Genomic DNA, 18445 nt, shown 5'->3' on the forward strand with positions numbered 1-18445 from the left:
TGGGTCATCTGCATCCAACATAAGGACAAACAAGAATACAAAGTCTCCAGGTTCAACACTGCAGAGAAAAGGCATAAAAATTTCCCTTGGAAAATTTTAAAAACAGATGTTACTTATCTACCATCATGGTCATTGAAAACAATCACAATATTTTACCCACGTTACATATAATTTTCTGCAGCATAACTTAATCTAAAAGGCTTCAGGGTAAATTAATTGCAAAATGTATTCCTAGGTAAATAAATAATTTGAGCCATGCAGAGTGATATTGGATAGATGCCAATTCAACAGCAGAGGAGAGCTTAAAAAATTATTGCTATTGTTTAACTTTAAAGTAGTTGATCTCAAACTATTATTTCTGATAATAGATAGCAGGACAATTTTTCTGTTGAGGGCTCTTAGTTTGTGACAATAATACCACATTATCAGCACAGGAGACAACACATTTTTTGAATTCTCTATGGCAAAGAAATGTAATTTGCTCAACACTTTCTGTGAATAAATAATTCTGACAAAAAACATTTCCACAATAAAATAGTACTATCATAGTCTTATGTGATTAACAGTTTTCTCAATACACTGAAAATCAATAAATGTTTTTAGCAATCTTATTTCAAATTTCCTTTGGTGGTTTTCCTATAAAAATACAAATATGGAGACATTTTGCTTCCTATAGGGAAATCAAATCTTACATTATAATCCTTATGAAGAGTGATAAGGGTTGCTTATGTTTTAAGTCATGCTATGCCTACCTAAAATTTACTTTATTTTGATGATTACATTTAATTTGATGACTGAGCTAAGGGTGGATGGACAAAATAGGTGAAGGGGATTAATAGGTACTAACTTCCAGCTACAGAGTAAATAAGTCAAGGGGATGTAATGTACACATAGGGAATATAGTCAATAATATTGTAACAACACTGTATGGTGATGGATGGTAACTGGATTTACTATGGTGATTATTTCATAATGTGTAAAATATCAAATCACTTTGCTATACACCTGAAAATAACATAATAGTGTATGTCAGAATAACAATTTTAAAAATCACGTAAATAAGCATAGATACGTGGACCCAAAAACAAACAAAAATGTAATAAAATTTTACAATTCAATAGTTAAGAAATAAATTCTAAAACTAGGATATTTGTTCTATTTTTCAAATATGTATTAAGTGCCTGCTGTATGCCAGAGAATTAGACAGACATGGGATTTGTCTTTGTGTAACTAATATTCCAGTAAGGATATGAAAAATGATGAATGTGCTGACATTTACAAAAAGAAAAACCAGAATGCGTTGAAACTGAATGTGAGATATATTCACTTAGTCTTAATTCAAAATCTATAGCATATTTACACGGAGGCCCCCAAATATGATTGAGATAGTGAAAAAAGAAATGATGTCTTAGGCATCAGTACCAGCAAGGCAATTTACAGATTAGGCAAAATTTAGACAAAAGATACCATTTTTAATGATACCAAATATAATAAGTATGAATTTGCCTGGTTTTATACAATAAATATGTGTTTTTTAGAGGTTATCTGAATTATGTTTATTAAATAGCAAATAAATTGTGAAAATTAGAAAACTAAATGTTAAAATTATTATAACATACATATTTACTAGAAAAATATGTATTATAAATAATATAAAAATTGACAATATGGACAATTATACCATTAATCCTTTCAGAAAAATCAACTTATAAACATTACAATTAACATTATCACTTTATGTAAAAATCAAAAAGTTTCATTCAATCTTAGTTCCTTTCACTGTTTAGGCTCCAAGCTCTATGATGGAGGGCACCTAACCTTTGTGCCTACCTGGGCCTGTATGGGTCTATATGTACCAAACGTATGGAAAGAGTCCAAGGAATTTGTGATTAATGAGTAAATAAGATTTGGGTAGTATGACTGCAGGTAATTAAAACTTTTTTCTCTGATGTAATTTTCATTTTTTGTATACTTTATAATTAGCACATGCTACATTTGTAATACAGGATATTATCTTTCAAAGAAAGGTACTGAATAGTATTAAATGTAAAATAAAATATTTTTGATAAATTAAAACTTGGAAATGGATTTAAAGGTTTTAATTATGAAATAAAATTAATGGGGAAGAACAACATATTAGCTGAGGGTATGCATTTTATAGTTAGGCTGATTTGGGTTTCATTTCCAGTTCTGCTCCCTCCCAGTTTGGTAGGATGACTTACCTCTCCATGCAAAGCTATTGTAAATCTGAAATGAAATACTGCCTAAAGGCACTGGCACTCATAGTTGCTTTCAAATGTTAGCTGCTTTTATTATTACAAAATGTCATATTAAAAATGAGTATTCTATAAGTTATTAGACTTTTTATGCTTAAATTTATACCTATTTTCTTATCTATTTCTTTTCCCATAAAGTAAAATGACTGCAAAAATAATTATCTTTGATGATTATATAATAAAATATTTCTCAAATTTTAAATGGAATTTAGAGCTGGGCATAGTCACTCAAATTTACACTGCATTTTTCCACTGAATAATGCATTATCGGAGGGAAAAATGCATCTAATTCCCATGTGAGCTTCAAAATTCTGCCTGGAAGTCATGCTTTATACTAGAATCTTTTGAAACCATCCATTCTTTAAAATTAGAAACACGAATATTCATCTGAAATAAAGGTTAATCTCGCAACCTCAAATATATTGATAAAGGCTTTAGGAAATAATTATTTGTTATCATGCAATCTGTATTTCTAAAAGAAAAACTAAGACGTGCTTCAATAGTATGAAAATTTGCTTTTGAAATAGATATTTTGAACTAGATGTTTTTCTCTTAACTGAACATTTGTTTCCAGATGTTCATATAAGTAAATAAATCTATTTAACTTTAATTAACTCTATTTCTATGCAATATGAATAAATAGAATTCTACTTAAGAAAAATGGGGGTAAAATTCTATGGCATGATTGGCATTTTTACCATCCAAGTATCTATCATAATGGCATTCACCTGTTTTCCTAACTCTCTACTCATGAGTCACCTCATGTATTTTAAAAGTAATATTTAAACTTACTATTTTGGACATAAATGAAAGAAAAAAAAATATTTTGACTTGGCAACAGTAAGCAACCATTTGGAATTTAGAAGAATTTAAACTTTTAAATTATTCTTTTAAAATCTCCTTAAGTCAACATTATATGAAGACTAATGGTTTTTATATTTTCAAGAAGTTATTAGTTCTTTCTTAAGTATATTATGCTATAAAAATTTTGAGTCAATAGAAATATGTATTTTATTATTTATGATTCCTCAAAGGGTAAAGTATTTGTTATTGTTCTACAACTGTAAATAGAACAGTTATGTTTCAATATTTTTATTCTAGAATCTAGAGATACTTTATGCTTTTTATCCCATTACAGAATAATTGAATTTCTATACTATATACAAATTTTAAAATGTATTTTTAATACAGTTTAAAATATAACATCACACTGAATTAAATTTTCCAAAAATTAAAGCACATGGGATAGTGTGGGAAAGGGGTGTTTTAAATCTTTCTCTTCTATAGATTAGCACATTCCATTTGTATTGCTTTGCTACATAATTTAGCAAATACAAAGGCAGACTCAATATAACAGAGTAGAGCTTCACTAAGAGTTATCAGCACTGATTTTAATTCCAGCTCTATAAATGATATTATTATCGCAGGCCTACATTTCAAACTTTCTGTGCCTTAAAGAACTATATCTGGGTTAAGTGAATCTACTTTGCAAGACTGTTGGGAAGGAAAAATAAAAGAGTGCCTTTATAGAAAGATACTAGACAAATTTAAGATACAATCTATCAGAACTTAATTTTCTTTATTTTACAATGTAGCTACATGACTACATCTCACATGCCAAAATGCCCCAAGATAGTTCATACAAATCCATTGAGAATATTACATTCAGAGAACTATAATTACCGGTTAGTAATTTAATTTTCCTAAAAGGCAAATACTGTATCACTCTGAGAAAAACAGTAACCAATTTTAAATGCAACTTGAACATTTTATAGACTGTTGCCTGCATTTTTCAAAAATGTAACTTCTTAAGCTGGTAAACTCTGCATCTTAAAGGATGATATTTATACACATTTATCACATTTGTTCATTACCTAAGACCTACAAAAGCAAAGGAATCCCTAAATATTCTAAATACTTAGGTGTATTTTTTTTTCTATTAGAAGTATATATCACTATGGAAAAAACACATATTAAAATTATTGTATACCCTTAAGCATACATTACATCAATATGAAAAATGTTTATTTCCTCTTGCAAATTTAGTGAAGCCTAAAGCAATATAGCATAAGGAATAATTTTTAAAATACCTTGGGACTTCCTTTTTAACTGCATCCTTAAGTTCTTAAACATTTCTCATATCACTGAGTAAACTGTTTTTCTTTAAAGGTCTGTGAATGTATTTAGCTTTATTTAGAGAATAAATAAATTTTGTGGAAGCAATACTGTCTCATGGAAGGGATGGCGTATTTTAATATCTGTCCTTTGCAATGTGTTTTGCATATATGTAAAGATAAGTGTAATTCAAGAGCTCTGATTTTATGAACTAGAAATAAGTGTATGAAATTGATAAGATAGCTTATTACAGTCCCCAGTTAGCCGATTTAATTTAAAAATAGTTTTCCTATATTCTGGGCTTCTTTATCATGAAGCTATTGACCTTTGGACTTTTAGATATTTTCAACATTTTTCATCCCATGTGAGGTCTCAGATTGATATTAAATGTGTGTATGTATTAAGAAATGCATTTAATATTCAAGGTAGTACTTGTCTACTTCTACATACAATATTTTGTTGAAAAACATGTTACATCCTCTTATCAAGTTTGAAAGCAAGTTTGTCATTTAAAAATGGGAATAAATTCTTCATGTAAAATGCACTATTCTACAAAAATAATGTATAAATATCATCATGTTTAAACATGTGAAAGATAAATCTCCAAGTGAGGGCACATCCTCGTTTGTCTATTCATTTGGGGCAGATTCTTATTCTAAAAGAAATAATAAAGCAATTGCTGAGATTTGCCTATACAAATCAAGACATGCCTGATTGCATTCTGAACAAGTCTCAGGAGATGTATGCCTACAGCATCCTCTACCAGGAAATGGAGGAAATTTTAACTTTAAATACTGGAATTCAATGAGGCCACACATTCCCCTGATGGACTGCTATTTGGGTATTTAGGATTTTGAAAATAAGATCTATGTCAGAGAGTTGATTAAAGGCAAAGGCTAGAGGCAGAATTGGGCCCAAACAGGAGAAAAGATTTACCCTGACATCTCTCAAAATTCTCTATATCTCTTCTCTCCTTAAGAGAGAAATTATGAATTATATCTTGTTATTGTCTGTAATGCCATATCCTTAAAATATTTTTAAAAGACAATACCAGGAAGTAACTAAACATTTCATGAGACTTGCCAATATCTGCCAGTTATCTTCTTTGTCCATCATAAGCCACCAGCTCACCTTCACACACCTATCTCAAGATTGCACATGAAAAGTATATAAGATAAGCAAAGAAGGCAAAGAAATCCAAGGACAAAAATGAATCCTGTGGCTATTCCTTTCATAGTAGCAGTTTCTTCAAATATAATATGTGCAAAGTTAATGGTATCAATTTTAAGTACTGAAATTGATACCAAAGTTTGTGACAACATATAAAAATTACTTCTAAGCTATTACATGAATACAGATAGCCATAAAAACTAAGTGAGGGCTTCCCTGGTGGCGCAGTGGTTGAGAGTCTGCCTGCCGATGCAGGGGACACGGGTTCGTGCCCCGGTCCGGGGGGATTCCACATGCCGCGGAGCGGCTTGGCCCGTGAGCCATGGCCACTGAGCCTGCGCGTCCGGAGCCTGTGCTCCGCAACGGGAGAGGCCACAACAGTGAGAGGCCCGCGTACCGCAAAAAAACAAACAAACAAACAAACAAAAACAACTAAGTGAAATGATTTAAAGTGAAGAGGCAAATAAATAAGGATTTTTATAGTCTTTATGTTTTAATATATAACAATTCTCATTTTGTGGGGACAGGAGTATGTAGATGTGTTATGTATGTATTTTTTATATCTTAAAGCTTTATGGTCTGAGGGTGCAAAGTCCTGAGGGTCCATTTTGTTCTCCAAATAAATTACAAATTCTATATCCTTCAATCCGTCCACAGCCTGACAGCTGCTGACATATCAATTTATCTTTCATATAGCTAAGAGGTACTAGTCAGTGTTTATTGAACTTTCTCCCTTTTTTTCACTTCAGTTCATGTGGTTCCTGATGCCCAAGATGCTTTGCACCCCTTTTCCCATCTTGTTATATGAACTTTTTACCAGAGTTTTAAGATCTCTCTTAAATGTCATCTGGCAAACATCTACTTAATTAGCTATGGATCCCAACAAATAAAGTGCTTGTAATAAATTCAACCTACAAAGCCTTTCAAAGACTTCTACAGTCTTTTAAACATGGACTAGAGATCTGCAACTCACAGAAATGCAATACTGTATTACTGGTTTTTGTTAATGATATGATCATTCTAATTACAAAGATAATAAATTAATTATATATTTCTTCCAAGTGACCTACATATATATGTTTATTTTCTTTAAAATATTTCTATCTCCATTCACATAATACATGCTATTATTTGATATTATAGCGGCACTATTTAACTTACAAATACATTGTTGCTAAGGATGCTGTCAATCAATACATAATTCACAGAAGAATAAATCTTGATAACTTTCTGGAAAATATTTTTGCTGTGTAATTTGAATCTATAAGTAAAAGCTGAAATTCTAAGATTAAATCCCAAGTAAGACTATAATATGTAAACTGTAGAGATATTACTATTTTAAAATATTATGTTAATAAGTAATATATAAATCTCATTGGAATGAAGTGATCTGCAGACAAGCCTTTTTTAAATAAACCCTAGAAATACAAACTAACCATAATTTTTTAATAGCAGGTATCTATTAAATGACTTCCATTAGACTTTTGATACTTCAAAATAATGGTCTTTCTAGTTAAGTCTGCTGCTACCAGAATCATTAAATTAAAAGGTAAAATTAGCAAGAATGTTTAGAAGTGTAAACCTATAAAACATACAGAAATTTTCTGATACATTTGTAGATATAAAAAAAGTCATCATTTATTGCATGGTGATCAGGAATATTTGGTAAGCACTCTATATAGATCCCTGTAATTAGGATTATTTGCATGTAGCGAAACTCCTGTTACAACGTCCATATTTTTTCTGTAGAAGCATTTCTTTGATCATGGATTCATCCTTTTCCTCCTCATGATGACATAGATTTTGAGATCTACTAACAGAACAAACTCTAAGAACTCACCCACGCCCCAGAATATAAGCAGGAACTCGCCTGTTACGTAAATTGCTAATTGCCTATCAGAACATATCTGGTCCATCTGGTGAGCTCAATGAATATTTGTGTAACAAATAGTTTTTGATTATAAAAAAAGCTACTTAGTTTTTCTATTTACATCCTGATTTAATACATCCTTACCTTCCTACATGTATCAACAATATGACTCAGAAATATTTTATCTTCTCTTTCAGCAGACAATACATCCCATCCCCAGGTTTCTGCACTCATTTACTTTGTTGTTGTTGATTAAACCCTGAATAATTGGCAGCATGTTCTGTGCACTTCACGTAGAATTTAGTAGCCTGTGTCCCTGAGCCCTGAAACTGTGGATGCCCTGTGCTTAGAGCGATAGCTTGCTAACTAAGCTTCTTCAGTGGGAATCCCAAAGCTGGCAGAGGGCCCTGAGAAAATGGAGGGCCCAGGACAACGCTTTGGAATACAGAAAGAGAAGGGAGCCTCTCTTCTGACCTCCTCCCAGACTCCACATAGCATAAGCACTCAACCAGGCAAAATGAGCTGTTTGACACCTGCCCCTTCAATTATTTTAGCTAAATCTTTGAAAACTTTTGGTCAACATTTTTTTTTTCCCCACAGCTCTAAATCAAATGTTTAAAACTTGAATATACTGACATTCATTTCAGCAAAACCAATCAATGAATGCTATGATAGAAAATGTTTTCTGGTTCAGCTGAAGTGATCAATATTAGGAAACATAAGAGCATACTTTTTCATAACAGAATGAAACAAATAGAATATCTCATCTATATTATATTTAATGGAACCAAGACAAAAAATGGCTTTACCAAGATATGCACCTCTCCTTCAGCTTTACGAGCTCACTTCGACTTTGAGACAGACAGTACACAGAAAAGGGAAACTGGCTAATAATTTAGTGTTCATGTCAAAGATATGGTACAAATTATTCAATCATTTTCATTTTACATTCAGGACAGGAGTAGTATTTATTTCCTCTTTCTCCCATTAGATGTGAAACTCTTCCAATTATTAAATTCCTTAGCTGGTTATGCAATTCCTCAGAGCCTTATTCCTACATGGGAAGACTAACTATTGCATAAATGTCAATTCCTTGAGAACAAATTTGTAAGATTTATGCAAGCTTAGACAAAATAACAATTGAGTATTTTAAACATGAAATAGTGCTTTAAAATTTTATCTGAAAGAATAAACAGAAGAGGGCTTCCCTGGTGGTGCAGTGTTAAAGAATCTGCCGCCAGTGCAGGCGACGCGGGTTCAAGCCCTGGTCTGGGAAGATCCCACATGCTGCGGAGCAACTACGCCTGTGCGCCACAACTACTGAGCCTGTGTGCCACAACTACTGAAGCCTGCACACCTAGAGCCCGTGCTCTGCAACAAGAGAAGACACTGCAATGAGAAGCCTGCACACTGCAATGAAGAGTAGCACCCGCTCACTGCAACCAGAGAAAAGCCCGCAAGCGGCAACGAAGACCCAACACAACCAAAAATAAAACAAACAAAAATAAACTAAATTAATTAAAAAATAATAATAATAAACAGAAGAAAGTATCCAAGAAAAATTTTGAGAAGGATCATGAATGAGAGGGCTTCTACATTAGGTATTTAAATATCTCATTTTTTACAAACCTACAAAATGAGCAATAAATAGTCTTAGAAATGATCCTAATATAAATGTGTACATGTGTGTTTGTATTTTTATCTGTTCATGTGCACTGTATAAGGGCAACTTGCAAAACAATGAGAAAAGCATAGTTTTGTTTTTCAAAAGAAAATTAACTTCATTTGAAAAATCAAATTAGCTTCTTACTTTATATTCATCACAATGAATTCCAGATGCATTAAAGAGTTAAATGAGAATTAAAACTACAGAAATGAAAATACAAGATGTGAATAACTAATTTTAAGATTGGGAAGAAATTTATAAGCGGAAGAGTAAAGGAGAAATAAATGGATTTATTGGCTAACAATATAAATAATAAAATATGGGAAGTACTGAAAACCCTCACTCAAAAAAAAAGAAATTTAAAGCATAGATAATATTCCATCTCAATAATAAAGAAAATAATATTTTGATGCCATTTTCAGCTTCCCTCTCATATGTACGCATATGTGTATGTATGTATATATAGATATATATCTACATCTATCTGTGTTTAATCATATTAATGATTATTTTAAAAAACAAAGTTAGGGCTTCCCTGGTGGCACAGTGGTTAAGAATCCGCCTGCCAATGCAGGGGACACAGGTTCGAGCCCTGGTCCGGGAAGATCTTACCTGCCACGGAGCAACTAAGTCCGTGCACCACAACTATTGAGCCTGCACTCTAGAGCTGGTGCTCCACAACAAGGGAAGCCACCGCAATGAGAAGACAGTGTACCGCAGCAAAGAGTAGCCCCTGCTCGCCTCAACTAGAGAAAAGCCCGGGTGCAGCAACAGAGCCCCAGTGCAGCCAAAAATAAAAAAATAAATAAATAAAAACACACAAAAATAACAACGTTAAATTGCTGAAAAGAATTTCAAAGAATAAAACTTTGTGAAAAGCAAATTGCCAAAATTATGATGTGTTTGGTTTTTATTAATGGGTTTACTTTTAGTTCCAGTAAATTCCCCTCCTAATATGACACAAGATTCTAATTAAATATTTATGTAAAATATATATATTACAAAACTTGAAATAGTATGAACTGTAAACAACACTAGAATAGTTAATAACTTATGTCCTATTGTTTTGATAGGCTATGATGCAATCACTGCAAAATTATTTTTGAAATCTACTGATATGGAGAGATGTTAGAAATACAAATGGTTAAATGAAAAAAGTATGAAATACATTTGTGGTAAGTTGGTTACATGTATATACACATATGCTATTTGTTTTCATGTAAACTATTTTGTATAAATAGGGCTCAGATCTCGCTCTTGCTCTCACTCTCATCACATCCCTCCCCTGCTCCCTTCCCCCCCCACACACATATCATTCTCTCACAAACACATGTATATGATCATAACAGAACACTAAAATAAAAAAAAATTCTTAATCTCCAATACAGGGAATTTTTTTTCCCATTTTCAGAATTTTCTTCTCCAAATTGCCAATAGAAGGATATTTTTAAATACTCCTTTTTGAATGCAATCACATTAGAAAGAATATATGATGGAAGGTTATCTATGTAGTCACATTTGGTAAGCTAAAAAGAAGAATATAAAAGGGAATTGATGGGAGGAGGGGTATGACCTCAAAACTGCAGTCATTAAGTGCTAAGGAACAACAGACAAACCTGCTCTGATGAACAACATAAAGTGCTGTAAGTAAATGCAGCATAAGAGAATCAAGTAGCCCCAGTCACCACAGATTCAATCAAAAGCAGGGTAATGGAGCAGGCTGTGGGTCCACATGAAGGTTACCATAACTATAGTCTCCTTCGGGCATACATCCTTGCATATGCATGATGTACACAATAACCTAACACACTCATATGTGTGCACAGGCACAGCCTCCATTTAAGAGTGATTACATATATGGAAAATAGGTGTGAAAGTAGACTAGCATTAAATAGTATTATATAGAGTAGTATTAAATAATATGAAATAAGTTTAGACTAGACTAGCATTAAAAAGCTGAAAGGTGAGCTAGTAATATATAAAACAATCTGTCCTCAAGGGAAGAGAGAAAATAAGAAATGAAATAAGTAGTTTGAGATTTACAACATATACAATTTGGATTGTAAGGAATTTTTAAAATACTGAAATTACCATCAACAGATATTTGAAATCAAATTAACTTTTCCTAAAGCATATAATATTTGATAACCTAAAAGCTCTTTAATATACTCAACAAATCATTCCTAATATTAATAAAAGATTGTTTTAAGTTCTATCTTAACTGTCTCAAATCAATCTGTCCTGTGGTATAAACCTGTAACAAGGCAGGCCAGTCTAGTTGCTGGCTCATCCTAGGTGCATTAGAATGAAGTACACATTGTATTCAGAAGAGTGGATGATGAAGGGCAAGACATTTATGAAGGGCTAAATTTATAAGAAAAAGAATATAGGCAGTTTCAAATGAAACTGTATGCTTTATGCTTTTCCAAAGTTTCTTCATAAGTTAGCTATCTAAAACTAGAAACACCTAATTCCAAAGAAGAAATATGCATGATAAAATGTTAATATTCTAGCTTGTCCTCCCCAAAACCTATTCCCCATAAGAACCACCAAAATCCTGCTACTAATACTAATGAGTACTACTTCAAGCATCCTAATCTTTTACATGATTAAAAGAGCACAAGATAAAGTATTGAACATACCTCAGTGACCATTAGGATCACCTACAGGGTTTTTAAAAATATTAATGTTGGGGTCCCAACTACAGAGATTCTGATTTCACTAGTTGAAAGGAATGAATTATTATTTTAATGGTATGCACAGGTAAAATCATAGTGATTTCAGGATCTCTCAAGGTGATTCTGATGTTCAGACTGGGTCAACATTCATTGGGCCATGGAATCTGAAGGCCACTTTCTTGTAACTTGGGGCAATTTTTAACCTTACTCAGACTTAGGCTTGCTGCTACAAAATAGGGATTTTAATGGAATCTAACTGATAGAACTACTATGTGGAAGAAACAAAATCCCTTTTGTAAAGAAACGATTACAGTGTCCAGCATAAAACCAAGTACTCTGTGAATCTGTGTTTTTATACCACACCACATACAGCTAAATAATGATACACAACTAACCAGTGTCACAACTTATTTCTATACTAAATCCATTCTCAGTTTTTATTACCAGCCATAACAGCTATTTGCTTTAGTAAGAATAATGAGAAACCCTGAGGATTTCGAACTTCCACAAAAGGCCAACTCTACTAGGGATGCATGCTACAGGAAGGCTATCCAGGATGAATAAAGAGCTCTGAAAAGGAAAATGGTGAGGGAGACTTCATGGCTTGGGTTTTTGGAATGGAGGTGAAGAGTTGATGTGTGCAGCTTCCCAATGACCAGCTACTCTTAGGCAATGTGTTGAGAAGATCAATGCCTTTGTTTGGCAGCATAACCCATAAGGTTATCAATATTTGAGAGAAAATGTGTTCATCTTCTACTCTGGACTGAAATAACAAAGGCCTCCTAAACTAGATGAAGGTTCTTAAGTTTCTAGTAACAATCACAGTGGGAGTAAATAAAAGGGCAAAACTAGTGTTGAGAAGACCAGATCATGTAGGTACAAAACAGGAGTGGAAAAAAAAAAAAATCCATACTCACCAACAAGGACACTTTTAGAGGGAAGGATTTCAAAGTACAGGAGCAAGGCCAGGGATATAGTGATGCATAAGTAAAGAAAAGCTCAAAATTAAATAAAGAGAGGAATTTGTACTTGGCTAACTGAGCAGCCTCTTTGGTGTTCCCCAAATCAGGGACAATATTGATCTGGAGGCTAAGCTGGGGCTAGGTGTATAATTTCATACCCATACTCATTTGTTCTCTGTTACATCCTTGTGTTCCAATCTATCACTGCCCTGCTCATTGAACTTGAAGGCAGATTCCAAGATGTGAGCCTCCATAAACGAAGGAGAACTTTGCCCTTTTATATAATCAGATGGTGTACCCACATTACCTTCTACAAAGCTTCCTTGCCATCTGATTTATTTTCTTAATGGATTGAATTTCAGCAAATAAACTAACTTAAAATCCTAGCTCAGCAAATCGGTAAGGGCAATTATCACACCTATATGCTATTTTATAATGTAATAAGAAAAATATTTTCTCTTCAGTGGAAGATTTCTGGCAGCTCAGAAAAATTATCAGATAAATATAAGCAATTAGTTTGTTATTAACACCTACAGCTTAACTGTCCTTTAAAAGTGCATTATTTCTATCTGTGTGAGTGTAGTAATGCTTTCTGTACACCATTCCCAGCAGCAGAAAGAACATATACTCCCACCTTCCTCCTCTGACTGCCCTTTATTCTTAGCAGAGGGCCCTTATGAAAAAACCCCTTCGTTCTCTAGGGTCACTACTTATTATGGTAAATACAGACAAAAAGGTCCTGTCATCCTATAAAATCTTTCAGTTTCTGAAAGCTAAAATTTAATTCATGTGCAAATTCAAATATAACTCAAGAATAGAACAGCTTCTCTATGTAGTTGATAGGATTATGACAAAAGGGTAGAAGAATTGATTTTCAACTGTAGTGAGAAATTAAGTTAACCTTAACCTTCACTCGGATATACATGCTGGTGTACCAGAAAAGATCATGTAGCTTCTTTCTAGTTATCAGAAAATTCAACCTACCAATATCCATTGGTAAGACACTGTGAAAATAGAGGGGGAAATAGGCTGTGCTTGAGAGAATTGTAATTCTCTGATACTCTGGATACAAGGGTTGATTTGCTATTTAAACAGATTCAGACTATAAAGAATTAGATGCAGATGATTTCAACTGGGTGGACTAAATGGATGCTTTTAAAATTAAAAGCAAACATATTTATAATGCCACTATTTATTAATTGTTTATATGTCTTATTAAAAGATAATGCTAAAATGACACTATTTGAACTATGGATATCTCTTTTCAGCATTATGGTTTACTATGTGCTCCAACTACAGAACAAATTCATGGAACACTTTTTGAGGCATTGCTGGTCTCCCAAAGGGTGGAGGAAGTTTCTGAGGATACAATCATCCTCTCTCTACCCTGCTTTCCCACACAGCAAGAAAAATGGCTGAGAAATGGAGCATAAGCTTCTCAAAGAATGGCCAAGCACTCCCGGGGAAGAAGTAAGAGGATGATTACTCCTTAATCTGTAAGAGGATGATTTTTAGTCTTGCAAGGGTACTACTTCGCAAGGTATCAAGACTTCCTATGAATCTATGGTGATTACAGTTTTGTGGTATTCAGGAAGAGACAACTATATTGACAAACAGACCAGCATAGAGCCCAGAGAGAAACACACTCATGAATGCAATAGGACTGTATGACAGAATTTGCACTTCAGTTTCGTGGAGAAAGGGGACAAGTGGTTACCCATGTGTTAAGGACTAAAATTACAGTCTTACTTCCCATCATATGAAAAATATCAATTAAAGGGGGATTAAAGTCTTAATTTTGAAAAGCAAAATAACAGAGTAACTATTAGAGAAAAATATCTTTCTAATAACTGAAACTTTTAAACAAGTCACAAAATAGCACTAACCATACAAAATTCAAATTTGACTATATTATAATTAAGAACTTATGCTCATCACAGGAACCATGAAGAAATTGAAAATGCAGCCACAAATTGGGAGGAAATATTTGTCACACAATGTTTTGTGAGAGTTCTTTAATATTCAAGACATTAAAAATTCTTGTTATATATGCTGTTAATAAAACTAAAACACAATGCTATCCTTTTAAACTTTATGGATTTGTGTCCAGTAATTATCATTTCTGTGTGCCACATGGAGCATAATGCAGTATACAACAAAAAAACAAAAAAAAACACATTTCTCTGGAAGTTGAAAATTTTTAAGTTTTTTAAAAAAATTGTTTAGCCATATTCTTCATAGCTCTCGAGATAAGCAATATGCTGCCCCTCTTCTCAAGTAGTGCTGAAGGGGGAAATTGTCCAGTTACTGCCACAGCTGTTCCTTTTTTAGCAGCCTGAGCTGCTCTGCTATCTGTTGGACTTAGCTTTGGAATTTAGAGAGGGATCAGCTGCCCATACAGCTCAGAGAATCAACCTATGTTGACCTCATTTTAGGCTAATGCTTTTTTGAATCTGACATGTCTATTTACACGCTTTGATATTCATTAAGTGACCTGTCTAGATGAGATTGGGTCAATATTATGTCTAACAATAAAATTGTGAGCACTGCAACATCTGACATATGAAGTTTATAACTTTAAGTGTGACCATTGCTCAAACGACAGCAACTTGGTATGATTATATATTTCTAAGATCGTTTCCAAGTTATGTGAATTAATAACAGTGCCATTCTACCACCATATGCATATTCTAATTTATACTTAGTGGTTGGTAATTAATATTAAAAGAGTCTTTCTATTTCTAAATTTCACATCTTTAGTTCTTCATTTCCATACACATATCATATATTTATAACTTGTTAAGTACATTAATGCAAGTAGCATAAATTGATAAACATAAATGAAGTTCTTAATCATTTAACATCCTGAACAAATTTACGGATAAATATGTACACATTGATGCTATACTGATGCTACATCTAGTTGATCCATATTGTTGTTGCACTTTGGTGAATGAATAAACATCTCTGAAGGTTGTGAACTGTTCAAATACTGCAGGATTAAGAAAACAGCATTAAAAAGAGAAAACCAACATGGATAAATAAGCAGTATTAAAGAGAAATTTAATATTAGTAATTTTTTTGCTAATAATCATAATGGTTCACACTCTGCAGTTTACAAAGGGTATCTACATATGTTGATTAACAGAAAAGTTTAAATCCCAAGATATATCTCTAGAATTCTCTCACAGAAATGCCTCATTTTCTTCCTTCCAATCCTGCACATTTTTGTCACTGCCCAAACAATCTGCTCACCCGTTACTGAAATTTCTTACTCTCTAAAAATGTGGTACTTCACCTAGTTCTTTTGCTTTTGTCCCCTCAATCCATTATTTTATTCAAACCCAGTCCCCTCCTTTTCAACATCTTTATGTCTTCCTTGCTTTCAGGGTGGCATCTAAGGAATAACAACTCACAATCCAAAACCTCGTGAATGTAAATTCCGAGGTGTCACATAACACAATCATTCTCCAACTTCAGTGACATAATGCGTTAAAACCACTTATTTATAGTGTATGTCTTTCAGGTAGAAAACCTCCCACAGGCTCTCTATACAACCATGCATTCCCAAAAGTAAGATTTGGAAATTTAACAGTTCATGTCTTAATTTTATTTAGATATTTTACTTGAAATAAATAAAATTCCAAATACAATCATACACAGGTGGCAACACAAAAATTGTTTCTATAAATCAATGATTACTTTGATAAAAAAAATTAACACTAGTTATTATTAAAATAACTTTTAAAATTTAATTATCATGGTATGTGAATAAGGCCAAAAGAAAGTTAATAGACTTAGAATACTTATTAACAAATAATTTACTTGGGTTTATAGATTCTACTTGCTCTCATTTGCCATTGCAAAAAACAAAGTCCTAATTAAAAATCAAAGAAGGAATGATGATGCTTTGATAAGATGTTCATCAACAAGATTCACCACAAAAATATGTTAATTTATACCCCAATGTAAAGCAGAGAGATACTAAAATACAATTACTGTTAATAGTACAAAAAGTCAACAAGAAATTTATCTGGTTATTTGAGTGTTAAGAAACCAGGGATGCCAAGTCTAGTTGTTAACATAGTACATGCCAGCCACTGTTCTGAATATTTACAGATATCAACTCACAGTAATCTTAAGAAGTATAAATATTAATCTCACTTGCCAGATGAGGAAACCAAGGCACAGGGAGGTTAAAAAACTTGTCCCAAGTCATACAGCTCCTGAGTAACAAAGCTGGAATTCAAACCCAGAGAATTTATCTTCATTATCCATATTTAATTTTTATTCTAAACTGAAATAACTTTTCTTAGTTTAATATTTGTCTAGATAATCTTCTTGGCACAAAGTTTATGCTAGTGTCATGTCAACATCAGGTATTCAGTAGATTAGGTAGACATGAGAAAAATTTAAATGTTCCATGTATATTAAATTTATTAAATTTATCCAAAAGGCCACATATTGTGAAACAACCTATGTTTTTCTATTTTCATGTATGTGCATGAAAAAGATGCTAATTAGTATACGTGGATTTAATTGCCTACAATTTAAATTACATCATTCTATTATTTTACTTGTCTATATTATTGAGCATGACAGGGATAATTCTCTTGACTATCAAACTGGTGATAAACTACACTAATATAAAATATTTGTGGCCTTTAACTTTATTTAATTTTCTCCCCTACTTTATAGCTTTTCAAACTTTATGATAATCCTGGAAGCTAGTATATTTGGCAAAGTCCCTATTCTTCAGCATATAAAACTACAAATAAAAGATTGCTATTTCGTTCTATCCATGGACACTAGGGGACATAGAATACTGAGAAAAGGAAATCTTTATTTGAAACACAGGGAACCTGATATCAATAGACAGATGGACAAGACACATTGATTAATATGTATGTGGCATTGTTCTAAGAGCTTGACAAAAATCAACCCAAGATATTAAAAAAAAAAAAAACAACTATACAAGGAATTGAAGTAATAAAAGAATCGTGGTAACTGTAATAATGATTTGCTTGCCCATGGTAGATGACCAAATGAACATTCATTGATTTAAATTGAATTTAAACCCCCAAAACATACGAGTGTTAAAGCAATGCCTCTCAAAAATTTCCACAGGGCTTCCCTGGTGGTGCAGTGGTTGTGAGTCCGCCTGCCGATGCAGGGGACACGGGTTCGTGCCCCGGTCCGGGAAGATACCACATGCCGCAGAGCGGCTGGGCCCGTGAGCTATGACCGGTGAGCCTGCGTGTCCGGAGCCTGTGCTCCGCAACGGGAGAGGCTGCAACAGTGAGAGGCCTGTGTACCACACACACACAAAAAAAATTCCACAAAACTTTCTCCTTAACAGAGAACAGTAAATATTCTGTACAAATTGGAACTTGGCTACAAGTCGTCCATTTTATGTGACAGCCCATATCTCTGGGTTAAACTGATTCTATAGAAAGGTGTGCAAGGTTTATCTCAAGGCCTAGCATAGACTTGGCACACGATCTTATATATGCTCCAGATTGCATGCACCTTGTATTAAGAAATTCTGTTCTTAGTGATAAAAAGGCTTGCTCTCCATTCATGGTTCCACATTTTTATGTCTTTTAGCAGCTCTATGTCTATTGGTACAAATGATAATATTTTCCAAGTTCTATTCCATGCCGTGGAGATACAGCATGGAACAAAACAGACCAACAAATCTTGCTGTC

This window comes from Tursiops truncatus, chromosome 4, assembly GCF_011762595.2.
Source record: "Tursiops truncatus isolate mTurTru1 chromosome 4, mTurTru1.mat.Y, whole genome shotgun sequence".
Classification (NCBI taxonomy): Eukaryota; Metazoa; Chordata; class Mammalia; order Artiodactyla; family Delphinidae; genus Tursiops; species Tursiops truncatus.